The sequence below is a fragment of the Kryptolebias marmoratus genome, linkage group LG24 (genome assembly GCF_001649575.2).
Source record: "Kryptolebias marmoratus isolate JLee-2015 linkage group LG24, ASM164957v2, whole genome shotgun sequence".
NCBI lineage: Eukaryota > Metazoa > Chordata > Actinopteri > Cyprinodontiformes > Rivulidae > Kryptolebias > Kryptolebias marmoratus.
Genome location: NC_051453.1, coordinates 17,592,559 through 17,602,077, shown reverse-complemented (window position 1 = coordinate 17,602,077; position 9,519 = coordinate 17,592,559).

The following is a 9,519-nucleotide window of genomic DNA, read 5'->3' as shown; positions in this document are numbered from 1 at the left end:
GTAAGAGCATTTTAACTGTAAAATTAATCTGGCTTTGGTATAAAAAACAGAACAATAAACATTTCTTTTTTTAATATGGCATTTATAGTAGATTGTACATTCATCCATGTTCAGAGTCACGCACAGTGGAAAATACATGCTTACATGCTTACACACACAGACAGGTTTTAAGAATGATGGAAAGATGAAAAAATACGCAGAGAAAACACCTCAAAAGAGCACCTAAAAAAACTACTAACTGCTCATAATTTGTGTAGCCAAGTTTTCTTCACTCAGTGTTCAGCAGGGTGTTGAAACTAAAATCATGTTCATCAAGAACTAGAACATTAGTTATCATTTTCTTCTAGTACCACTGGAGGGAGCTAGTGTCCAGCTCATGCCTTCCAGAGTAGCACTCAAACAGGAAGAAAAAGGGGAGTTAAGTGTGACATGATGCAGGGTTAGAGCTGCCGATCTGAGCCTGCAGACATCAGTGGACCCCTATAAGCTGGACACACCAGCCTTGGATTTAATCCTGTCTCCTGATGAGGATGCAGCAGGAAGAAGCTACAGCTGCACATGATGGCATGAGGCCACAGCCAAGATAGACCTGCAATTCATCACTTAAGAGCAGTAAATGCAAAGCTGTAATCTGATGTCATGGTGTTTGCTGATATGAAATCGGTTTAAACAGTTTAGAAGTCATTAATTACACCCTGCTACCCACACAAACATCCATTCTTTACAAGTGGCTTGCACTATTCATGTTGTTCTTTTTGTAGCTTTTCCCCATTTTTAAAATTCCACAATTGCCTTTCTCTTCATTCGTCCTGCCCATTTATTTTGCTTCCCTGTTTTTGCAGAGTTTATCCTGTTTGGACAAGCTGGTAAATCCAGAGTTCAGATCTGGGATGAACACAACAGAAACTTAATTTGCTCCAAATAACAGATGCATCTTAAGGGAAGGAAGATGACAGTTTTTGTTGGATAGACCGGCATTTAGCAGAACTGCAGTTTTGGCTTTTTAGTAACCACATTTATAAGGTGCAGCTTTATTATATCTGGAAGAAATAATGGTTTAATACATCTAAAATTACTATTAAAACAATTTTTTCTATGCTTTATTAAGGACATGGAACAAGAAAATATCCATTAAACCCAACATGATCCGGATAATACTTTAAGTTTTATTTATTTTTTTATTTCTTTGGAATGAAATGTCTGCTCAGATTGACTACACAGGGGGCTTTGTTCTGCAGAGAAATGAAGTTCCTTGTTGGTGGGGTGGAGCTCGCCCCCATAATGATAACAAATGTGGCATTCATCGAACTTTGCCTAATGCGAGAGATGCATGCAAAGTGTTTATGTGAACATGCAACAGTAAAAATAACCAAAGCTTTAGTAGAACTAACCTCAAATAAAGATATGTTTTTAAAAGTACATAGTTTTTTTAAGACATAAACAAGAAGGATACTTAAAAAGAAAGCTGATATTTAAAAAAAAAATAAACCTAACTATGGCATGTAGCACTTATATGAAACAATGATTCACCTAATGTTGCTGTAGTAACAACAGTGCTAAAATACACACTAAAAAATAAACTTGTTCAATAAAAAAAATTAAATTATTCTAATGACTATTTCAGTATTTTTAAAAATAAAAGTATTCTTATTTAAAATCAGCATGATAAACTCAGTTCATGGTTGGTTCTAACTGGGTTAGTTAAACTGATTTAAATAACATGTTGATTTAAATATTGGTTTTTTTGGCAGGTTTAATCATATCAGATTCATTGTTTCAGTTTAATCTGTTTTCAATGATTGAACAAAATTTACACAAATGGTGCAAATAAAGTACCTGCTTCTGCACAATAATGTAATTTTTTTAAAGGTTTTTTTCACCTTTTTTTGCGTTTTCCCCCCTTTTCTTTGTTTGTTTGGCTCTTCACCCTTACGTTTTCTTGTAAAGGGTAGCTCTGAATTTTGACTTTTCACAGAGGCTTTTCAGTGACTTGGTGTCCTTTGCCACCTGCTTTGTTAGCTCAGCATAATCAGTTTCTCACACAAATATTAAAAGCTGCTGGTCTTCTGCTTCCTGCGTCCTGCATTTGGGTCCTTTTTCCCAACCCCCATCCACCTTAAATCCGAACATGTGGACACATTTCAAACTAATCTGATTATTCGTTTTAAAAGATCAATTTACCAACAAATAGTTTGACAAACCCAATTAATATGAATCAGACCCAGCTAAAGTAAAACCTTAAAAGATTATATTGACCTGGCCGAGATATTTAGTGACAACAGAATTCATTATGAAAGAAAGCCAAATAATGTCTTTTTTCACCACATTTTTATGATGATTGCATTCTTTTGTCTGCAACCCTTCACAGTGTTTCTCTTTCTCCTGCTGACAACCTGTTATAATGAGGTTTGTTTTGTTTCATGCTGCCTTGGTTCAAACTCTATATGTAAAAGCTGCGATAACGTTTCTGCACTGATTATTTGCAAGAAATGTCCCCCAGGACCAAGTGAAGGCAAATGAATCTTATGTTTTCTCTAATGGGATAGACAGTTTTTCTAAAGCAATAAAAAGTTATTTTTTCTACTACTGACTGAGATGTTTTAATGATTGTCTTACAAGCAGCTGGGAGAGCTGCTAGACAGTTTTTATTTTCTGTAGAAAAAAGTCAGAAGTTTGGTTTTCAGTCATTAGAGTTCAAATTCCAACTGGAAGTCAGAATTTCAACCTAAATATAACACAGCGTCCCACTTTTTAAAAAGTATTCTTTTACTAAACTAAACTGCTCTTAAGGGGTTTTAAAGACTTGCTCTGAGCAGTCGACTTGTAACAGCTGTTCTGGTGTTATTGTGTGCTTTGGACACCATAGATCACAACCTTCTTCTTTCACGCCTCAACTCCTGTATTGGTATCAAAGGTAGTTCTTGAGTGATTCAAATTATATCAATCTGACAGGACTTTCTCTGTGCTCTCCAGGCTGAATCAGAAGACTGCTCCCCTCCTGACAGCAAAGAAATGTCACAACCACATTACACCCTTATTGGCCTCCCTGCACTGGCTCCTTGTCCAGTTCAGAGTCCAGTTCAAGATTTAATTTCCGTTTTTAAAGTTTAAATGGCAAGACACCATCATACCTGTCAGAACTCCTGCAGCCTCATACTCTAGCCAGACCACTAAGGTCTGCAGACCAACAACTAAACATTACTAAGTCCAGGCTAAGAACTCGGAGTGACAGAGCATTTTCAGTGGTGGCCCCAACTCCCTGGAACAGCCTGCCTTTACAGATTAGATCCATCTGGACTCTTGAACATTTATATTTGCTCTTAAAACACACTTGTTTTCTTGGCTTTTTTATCCTGGTTGAGCAGAAGCTCATGAATTTTACTGTGCTGGTTTTATTTGTTTTATCTTTTCAATTTCTTTTTTTTTCTGTTTCAGTGTTTTAACTGTGTTTCTGGTATCATTGATTTTTATTCTTTTTGGATTTTATCTTGATTTATCTTACAATTTTACTAAGAGCACTTTGTACAACTGGGGTTGGTTAAATGTGTTTCAGAAATAAAGTTTGACTTGGCTTGACTTGAGCCTGGTGAGGTGTGAGTTTAGGTCATCTGAAACCTATAGTGAGCAATAATCAACCATTAAAGCAGATACATTTACATCTGTCAGCTGTAAGATAATAGCTTTCCCTTTTTACTGGTGTATTATCTTCAGTCATATATTTTGTGTGGAAAATTTTATGTCAAGCTATCAACAGTTCAGATGTTTTCATTTAAACATGACACTGACAGAAAAGTTAGAAGATTATTAAAGTAATGGATTCTTCTGAGGACCCCACTTATCAAAACAAAAGAATCATAATAGTTTAGTTTGAACAGGATTAACAGATCAATTTTAGGCCTCACAGATAATGACTCTCATTCATTTTGATTTAGGGGACTCTGCGAAACTCAGAGTTTGGTTTGTTGATTTGTTTTGTTAGTTTTTGCTGTGAAGATCTTTCACTTTTCTTCTTTGGACTTTGACTGCTTTTTCACTCATTCTCTGCTCATTATTTGTACCTGATCCTAACAGCAGATTGTGCAGCTTGTACCTTAAAATATTAGGAAAGTTTACCAATGGAGGACACATTAGGAAGTGTCAGGTTTAAACAAAAACTATCTACATGTAGACGTACGGTTTCTGAAAATTATGCCTTTAGGAATCCAGCAAAAACCTAACACAGGTCCTAAGGAGTGCATCATCCTTTAGTTGCTCAGGTATGTCTAGTTTTCTGGGAATCAACTTGTTTGTGCTATTTTATGTGTTAAACCTATCTTTGTTATTTCCATAAAATAAGAAATAAAAACAAGCGGTGTCTTTATAGCAGACTATTAGTTATAAAGTGCCTAAAAATTCAATTTAACATTGATACGTTTCTAAATTGTCCGTTATGTGTCGACAAAACTTTAAGTCTGAGAGCCTTTTTTATGCCTGAATGAGTTAAATGGATTACCAAACAAAAAATAAATAAATAAAAACTCTGAAAATGGTCAGATACTGGACAGAAAATGAGTGAAAAAGTAGCCAAAGTGGAGCAAAAATACAAAAAATAAGAGATGATTTAAGACTTTTGCACAATAATATAGATTACATTTTGAGCTTCTTATGGTGACATGGTCATCTCATGTCATATGGATGGAGACTGCTGTATTTTAAATGCCCCCTGGCAGTCCGCTCTTTGTCAAAATGTGTCAAAGGCCTCCCACATACCTTTAAAACAAAAAAACAGCTGTTGGGCAAGTTAGCATGCAGCAATATGTAAATATTCATGTGACTGAGGTTTCTGGTTGACCCTACATTTCCACATGAACAGCTCATTTAGTTTTGAGCTGCAGATGAGGGTCAAAGTAGAACATATGTTGTTGTAAACAAGGCACAAGGCACACCATGTGATGAAGTGACCAAAGGCTTCGAACAGAAAAACTGGCAGTGGATTGGATTTAAAATGACAAATAAAGATCTCTTTAACAATTTGGAAAGACTCAGCGATATCTTCCCAGATCATAAGTCACAAAAGAGATTGAGGGAAATTCAATTGTATAATGTTTTACTTTGCAGAGTGAGAGGGAATCTGATTTTGATATATTTGGCTGCAAGAGTGAGTGTGAGACAATTAGATTAGTGATCTCTTTGGTTTGTTTGATATGTAACATCAGTCTCCTTCGTGAAACTCGACGCCTTGTTGCCGTCAGTGTAATCTCCATCCAGTGCTCCCCAGAGACAGCAGGTCCAGGAGAGGCTCAAGGTTTGGATATGTCTGTTGTACAAGACCTTTACCTCTGCACCGCAGAGTGTCTTGGTGTCTTATTTCAAGGTTTTTCCTCTGAGGAGCGTAGCCAGTGTGTGCTTCTCAGGCTTTTTGTTTAACAGGAGGCATCATATCTTGATTAAAACACCACCACTGTAAGAGATACTGACATTGATTTGTCTAGCAAGGATGAAAAAAATAAACAGCCATAACAAAAGAGTTCTTTTAGTCGGACCTAAAGCACATATAGAACACATAGACCAAAATCCTATTGATCTTGGTCTCAAATTTATAGCTCTAATCACACAGGACTTGTTGTTGGGAACTTGCTGCAAGCCAGGAAAACATGTTAACTCATGACTATGAGGAGAGTTTGTTCTTAGGAATCATATGAGTCCGCTGCAGGCTGGGATAGTACAAGTCCCCAAACAGGACTTTTAAGAATTCATTTTTAAATTTATTTTTTTTTAAGTTATTAAGACAACGTTTTTCTTTGGTCACACTTTTTTTTTTCTTCTTACTTAGCACAAGACTATCAATGGAAAAAAAAGAAATTGTTTAACTGAAAAACGATTCAACATTAGTACGTCTGATCTTGAGTTGAATAAGCTATAGTGCAGCTTGGTTCGTGATTTTCAAAGTAATGTTTTGCCGCTTCAAGCTGAACAAGCTTTTCATATTTTATAGCAGATATTTTCCAAGTTGTAATGGCTTAGGAGCAACCTTTGTATCACAGCAATATATGAAATGTAAAATGATGATTTGTCTCTGCATGCTCAGTCTTCTCTACTTTTTTGTTCTCCTAGATGCAAAAATACCTGCAAAGAGAGATACAGTCTGGAGTCACTGTGTGAAATTATAATAAAACACCCGTTTATCACATTTAATTGGTGACAAAACTCCACACTAGGAGGTTAGAGGAACTTGGAACTTGCCTCAGGTCCCCAAAGTACTAATCCTTCATTCATTTCATTATTTTTTTCAGTGATTTTCTTGATTTTATCATCATATTTGCTTAAACCAATCTATCTCTTTGAGCTAAACACACAAAAGATGCTACAATTGTGAATAAAAAGTATATAACTTTGAAATGTACTATTGAAAGATTTTAACAGTGCTGTAGTACATTAACTAAACATGGAAAGCTAACTGAAAATCAGTGGTTTGATAAACACCACTTAATTTGTGGTTCCAAGTTGGGAATTCAGCTGCACAGAGTTTATTTAAGTTACTTTTGTACCCAGGTTGCCTGAGATTATGGACAGCACTTACTGAGTGAGATTTTAGAATAATTTTCAAGAAGTAAGTTATTACAGAAGTAAGACTGCAGTTTGTGCTCCATCTGAAGAGCTCTGTTTCATTTGAAAATGTAAAATAGGTGCATTTGTCCACATTTCCAAAACATGATTGTGTCACAAACCTTTGTTAGAAATTATAAAACGGAAATCTAACTCCCTTGTTTTGCATAGTGCAAAGTAGATGTCAGAAACTCTCCCTCTGCCAAATCATCATCATTTACCCATATATTTTAGCTACTAAAAGAAGCCTTCTGTTTGGGCATTTCCGTCCCTGAATTTGCTCACTTTATACTTACTTTTGTCCATTTTGGACCCACCTTAGCTACCACTCCAATGCTGATGATTTAATCTAAGGAGCACATTTTAAAAAGAAAAATAGCAAATTTGGACCAGACTTATTATGGTTTTTTTTCTGAATAATCCCAAAATGTCAAGACAGATAATAAATAAATGTACTTCTATTCAAATCAGGCATAAAGCTTCTAAAATAGTATGACTAAATCACGAGCAGACTATGTTGTGTTTTCTCTATATTTTACAGAAGCAGCATTCACTGCAATACACCTGCACTGCTGAGAGTTTGTGACTGACACGTCTATTTTATTACAGCGACTGAGCAATTTTGATGCACCCAATACACTGGTTACAAAAGTTAGAATCAGGACCTCACAGTGGGTCATAAAAGAAGAAGTAAAGGGTCTTGAAATGATTTCCAGAAATCACAGTTTTGAAAAAACAGCTGTCATAATGTGATCAAAAATAATAGCTGTGTAGGCTGTTAGTGTTCTTATCTTATCTTATTTATTTTCTTTTTTCACTAATTAGTTATGTTTGTATACTTCAACCAACAATATTTGGGATTTTAAGTCTCTATTGCTATCATTTTGTGGGTCAGAACCTAAAAGGTTTGGGAAATATTGGTTTATTTTACTGATGTTCACTTTTGAAAGTGTCTGGCTGATAACTATGTGATGAAAAAATTACTATTATTTTTTTTTTTACAAAGTGTTGAAAGTGGATTGTAAAAAAGTGCATACAGGGTTGGTCACAAGAATACATTCAATGCAAAAAAAAAAAAAAAAAGCATATATGCACAATACAGTACATATGGTACGTTCATACGTGTGACATTGTAATCCTTTTTTACCCAAGTGGTAAAATTATTGATTGTCCATAATTGTTTTCTTTAGTCCACTGTCACCTTGTTCTTTTCTGTTTGGGTGTTAATGTTAGCTTTTGTTTGACTTTTCTTGATGTAAATCCAATTTCTTTCAGGTGATTTCTTACAATTCTGTCACAGACATTGACTCCAGTTTCCACCCACTAGTTTCTCATTTTGTTTCATTGTGCATTTTCTGTTTTTAAGACATTTTGCTTTAAGTTTTCTATCATATCAATTTTCTATTTTGATGCTTTGATGTCTTCCTCGGTCAGTACGCTTCCCTTTTACAACCTTTTCATTTTGTTTGTACTTGGTTCAGATTTTAGACTTTTTATTTGGAACAACCAACAACTTTTTACCATTCTTTGATGATTTCCCTTCTTGACGAAGTTTAATAAGCCTCTCCTTTGTTTCAGCTGACACCTCTGGTGTTGGAGCCATGATGTCAATCTGCTTCGTTCAGCAGCTCTTAAAGGTGGGAGACTCTTTCTTTAACTGAAGACTAATTTGCAGATTTATGCTGATGCAGGTATTTGTTTTAGAACTGCAATATACTGAGGGAATTCCATAGTTTTTTTCCTCTACTTGATCTACCCTTTTTCCTTTCTTTATTGTTTCTTAATGCCAGATGGTTAGCATTTTGAAACATGATAGATTTGTGGCATGTTTGTAATTAATTTTTATATGTATAAGTCATAGCCATTTCATATTCAGTCATGTAAGTGGGGTTTTCTTTACTTATTTAAGACAAAGTTTTCAATTACGTTTGGGAGGGAAAGTACGTGATTAGTGTCACAGTTTAGTTGTGGTTAGACCCAAGTATGCAGACTGATACAAGGACTCTGTGAAAAGAAAAAAGTTTTAATAAAATAAACAAAAAGGCTGACACGGCAGCAAATACAAGGTAACATAAGCCACCACACCATGCCAAAAACCACAAAGGAGAGCCAACATGGAACCCAAAATGACTAGGCAAAGTAAGGACTGAGAGAATAAATAGGCTGGGGCCAACGAGAACGTGGCTGCAGGTGAGACTAATGAGTAACAAGAGACAGGTGTAAGCGAGTGAACAGGGCTGAGGAGCAGGACTGACTGAGGGAAACTTGACAAGGAGGCACTGAGAAACTAAACACAAGGGATCTTAAAACAAACAAGGAAGTGTCAAATGAAAAAGCAAGAAGCAACATGTCTACATTAAGAGCATCAAACACGCAAAACAAGACACACAATGACAAAATAAACAGTAAACACAAAGCACAAAAAATTTACCACAAAACTCAGGATCCTGACAAATTGGGTTATTAAATCATGACTTTGGTTCAGGTAAACTTTGTGTAGGCCTAATATCATTTTAAACTCTTTGTTATAACAGGTGCAAACCAGCGATTCTCTTCTATATCTTCTTATGAGACTGAATTGTGTCTGCCCTTCAGTTGTACATACTGAACTAGCTTGCTGACTGTCCCCTCCAAGCCTTCACAAAGGAGCACAGCCCACGGCACCCGTCTCACCCCTAACTCCTTCCTCTCCACCACAAACACACCCATTTATCCTAAAAACTTTAAACAAAGTCATAATTGTTTTTGGTTTATTTCAATTCTTTCTCCCAGCCTTCCCCCCACATCCCTTTCATAGCTTTCTGGTTGGAACACCATAACCCTTGATGCCTCTTGGTGGTTTAACCTGAATGTTTACTCAAAGCAAGTGTACGGGATACTTGTTTTTTTTTTACTTGCCAAAGCTTATTTTTCCCCAGAACTGTTTTTGTGTCT